At 56.8% G+C, this 4,076-nt stretch overlaps 1 non-coding gene across 1 annotated transcript; it reads right to left on the bottom strand.

Moving 5' to 3' along the window:
• Nucleotides 1–2,877: 2,877 nt before the first annotated feature.
• Nucleotides 2,878–2,949, bottom strand: TRNAQ-CUG (transfer RNA glutamine (anticodon CUG)). The gene has a single exon. It is a non-coding gene; the product is annotated as a tRNA-Gln (tRNA).
• Between the last annotated feature and the right edge of the window lie 1,127 nt (nucleotides 2,950–4,076).

The following is a 4,076-nucleotide window of genomic DNA, read 5'->3' on the forward strand; positions in this document are numbered from 1 at the left end:
GATCTATCCACCATAAACCTTATCTAGTTCTTTTTTGAACCCTGTTATAGTCTTGCCCTTCGACCACATCCTCTTGCAAGGAGTTCCACAGTTAACTATGCAAACTGCCTTGAGTTACCCCCCTCCCTGGCCAGGTTGTATATGAAAAGAGGATGAGGATGATGAGAGCCATGATGTGTCTGTCACTGCTGGTGCCTCAGTTTCCTCTAGGCAGCAGTTGCTGCAGGTCCTTTGGTCTGTGCCCATGCAACTGTGTCTGGGGAAGGAGGAGTAGAGGCTCATTCTTCCCAGCCCCCCCCCCCCCCCCCGCAGCTGGGAATCCAGGCCAATTTAATCCTGGTAGCTGGGCTGGGATTAGCCTGGGCTGGGGAGGGCTGGGGAGAATTGGGAGGAGACAGACGCACCTGCTGTGAGGAAAGATCCTCCATTCCCTGCCAAACCCCATTCACTCCTTGCAGCACAGCACCCCCTAGCATTCTTTCTCTGTCATGGGAGCTGTCTGCTGCTTGCTTCTCCCTTAGCATCATCTCTCCCCATCCTGGAGCACTGGCATTGCCCATCCTGTGCAAACAGGGAGGCCCCGGTGTGCCCCATGGCACTGCCCTGCAATTGTGGGGCAGCTGTGGATGGAGCCATATCAAAATATGGGGGTGGGCAAGGCTGGGGACCAGGACTCCTGGGTTCTCCCCTCAAATGTGGAGGGGAGTGGAGATTATGGTTATAGTGGGGGAGGGACAGGGCTGGGATCCAGGGCTACTGCTTTTCTGGTTTTCTCCACCTCCTGCAGCTGCCTCGATCCTTTCAATGTGTTTCTTGTTCCATATTCATTTGCTGACTTGTGTAAATCACCCCAGAGTGGCTGCATCTCAGTGTTGGTGAGGCACCCTTGGCTGCATCACCTCCTAACCGCGTCTCTCTCCCCTTCGGGTGACCCTGCAGCACTCAGCAACATCCACAGGATCATGGGGCACTTTGAGCACTGCGCAGGCAGGGGCCAGGCGCCCAGCCCTCCCTCCAGAGAATGGGCACAGCATCGACTACTTTTACAGGGATTAAAAAGGGGCAAAGGAGGGCAAATCAGAGGAGTAGGTGGCCAGGGTCTGAGCAGGGGTGGAAAATTGACTGGTCGGGGTCAAGCAGCTGGAGGCAGAGTTGGAGAGGGACTGAAGGCAAAGTCAGGGAGTGGGAAGGAGCCGGAGTTAAGCCCGGAGGAGGCGCTGCCAGAGGGTTAAACCCCGCACAGGCAGGGGCCGAGGGGGAACAGTTATCCCGGTGGGCTGAGACTCCAGTGTTTGCAAACATGGGTGGTGGGAGCAGAGGGCTTTTTTATTTCCCCTCACAGGCAGCACCTCTCAGCATGGACTTCCCAGGGCTGGCTCTTAAAGGCACCGCATCCCACCGCCTAGACACTGCAGCTCCTCTCTGATGTAACCTACTGAGGTGCTGCAGTAGGAGACTCAATTCAGTGAAACTGGGCATTCCCTATACGCCCCCCAGCCAGGGGCTGTACACCCCCTTCCCCGATTTTTTCCCAACACCCCTCCTCAGTGGTCAGGTAGTTACATGCAGCGCTGCAATGTTGTCATTGGTTGCAAATTTGAATGGAAATTGAAACGTTAACACACACTTTAAAAGCAGATACAACGTCTGAAAACTACTTGTACCTGAGAAAGTCAATAGGTTTGGAAAGTCTGGACAAAGCCGGTTTTCCTCACCCAGCTGTTTGTTTTGCTGACAATGTCGGTGCATTGGCTTCGGCAGTGTTGGCCAACCTTAGAATTTCAAATGATGATTTGTAAGCGAGGTGTGAATGAGCTCTCCCCTGACAGCTACTGATGCCCGTTGGGGGGAAGCTTTGGGACCAGACTGTATTTACATGAACTCACCTACTCTGCTGAGTATCCAGCGGACAGAGCTGGGCTGCCTCTGCTCTAGGTGCCCGGAGGAGGGAAGGTGTGTGGGGCTCCAGCCTGGGACTCTTCCTCCCTCCTGCCAAGCCCTGACTATTAATCCCAGCGCTGGCACTCCTTTCTTCAAGCGCCATGTGGGCCAGAGGAAACGTGTGGTAGGAAGCACAAGGGCCAAGCTTGTGAACATCAGGTGCAGCAGCAAGAATCCCAACTAACTATCAGGTAGCAAGTTCTAGAGCCCTATCCCATTGTGGCCATCCCTGCCAAAGACCTGGCTCTAGAGGTGTGAGTCACCCAGCAGGAGGGGAAAGATTCACTCTTACACAGCTGGAGACAGGGAGTTGAGCTCTGGGCATTACCACAAGCATGGGTGGGTGGCAAGTTTGTAGAAATTTTGGTGGTGCCCAGAACCGCCCCCAAACTCCACCCCCACCTGCCTAAGGCTCTGGGAGGGGGTGGTGGGATTAGGATGCAGGATTCAGGCTTAGGATGGAGTTTGGTGCTGGGTGCAGGCTCCGCAGGGTTGTAGGAAGGGTGAGAGGTGCAGGCTCTGGGGGTGGGAAGGAGTGTGTGGGAAGGGGTGCACCCTCTGGGAGGGAGCGTAGGGCTGAGGATGAGGGATTCATGATGCAGGAGGGGGCTCAGGACTGGGGCAGAGTATGAGGGTTCAGAGGGAGCTCAGGGTTGGGGGTGTTGGAGAGGCTGAGGGCAGCCTGCACTAGGACTCTGGGGCAGCAGTTCTGCCAGAATCCCTCTACTCCAGCAGCAGGAGCAGGCAGGGGACAGGCCCATGCTGCTTTTTGTCAGGCAGGGAATGCACCACAGCAAGAGGGGAGGGTGCCAGGCAGGGGCCAGGGGAAGAGACTCAACTCCAAATATTGCTGGAGCAGGGCCCCCAGCCCTGAATGTTCCTGGAGCACGAGCACACAAATGTATATACCTGCCGCCTATGACCACAAGCAACACAAGGTCCCACTGAGATTTGAACTCAGATTACAGGATTCAGAGTCCTGAGTGCTGCCCATTACACCATGGGAGCAGCTTGTGCTGCCTTCTCTGCACATCGGTGACCCTCATGGGGCTGCTTGTGTAAGGGGGCTCTTGGCCCTTTACTAAAACTTAGTGTGTGTGTGTGTGGGGGGGGGGTTGATGCTAGTTCCAGCACCAATAGAGGGGAAGATCAATGGGAAATCAGGGCCCTGAGACTGACAGTCCCCAGGGACAATGGGGAGGCCAAAGCTCCAAGTTAGCTGCACTGTCAGGCCAGGCAGTGTAATGAGGGAGTCACCAGGCCAGGGGGTCCCATCCTCCAGTGAGCTGGAACTGCCTGGGTGAGAGTGGGGCAGAGCTAAGGAGAGAGCAGGAGCCCGAGAAGAGCCGGGGAGCAGAGCTGTGCAGGTGTAGTGCCAGAAACTGCTGCATGTAGGAATTTGCAACCTGTAGCAGTTACTGATACCTGAGGTTGTTCTTATTTGCTGACTTTGTCCTAATTGGCTAAACTTGACAGTGGTTTCTCTAGCAAAGCCAGTCCCTGCCCCCTTGGTCCAGACATCCTCCTTCATATCAGGCTAGGGTGACCAGATGTCAAAGATGAAATATTGGGATGGGGCGGAGCAAAAAAAAAAAAAGCCAGAGGGCCCCCCTGCCGCCAAGCGGAAGTGGCATAACCCCATCTCCACCAATTCTTGGCTCCAACCTCTGCTAACACCCCAGCTCCCCCATCCTCTCACTCCTGGGCCCAGCCTGGGCTCCAAGCTCTGCAGCCGAGCATGATCCGGGCCCCTCCTGCAGCTCCCGGGCAAGGGGTGAACCAGGCAGCTCCTGGCAGGAGCGTGTCCGCCCCACTTGTGTCTCCGCCCCTGCCCACCTGGGCCCTTCCTGCTCGTGCTGCCCCCACCACCAATGCGCTGCCCGCAGGCTGCAGGGCTGGAGCAGCTTCTGCGCTGCGCTCCTGGCCATGGCCATGGCCAGTGTTCAGACCTGCGGGGGAGGGCGCTGCCTTCCCTCCCAGGTCTGCAAGGGAATGTAAGCTGCCGTTCCTGCGGGAGTAAGGCGCTGCCATCCTCCCTAGCTCTGCCAGAGGACTGGGCAGCAGCAGTATAGCAGGGGCAGGGCGCTTGATTGTTTCCCCGGCTCTGCGAGGGGACTGGGAGCGGCCGTTCCTGG

Source organism: Gopherus flavomarginatus, chromosome 18 (assembly GCF_025201925.1).
Source record: "Gopherus flavomarginatus isolate rGopFla2 chromosome 18, rGopFla2.mat.asm, whole genome shotgun sequence".
Lineage (NCBI taxonomy): Eukaryota > Metazoa > Chordata > Testudines > Testudinidae > Gopherus > Gopherus flavomarginatus.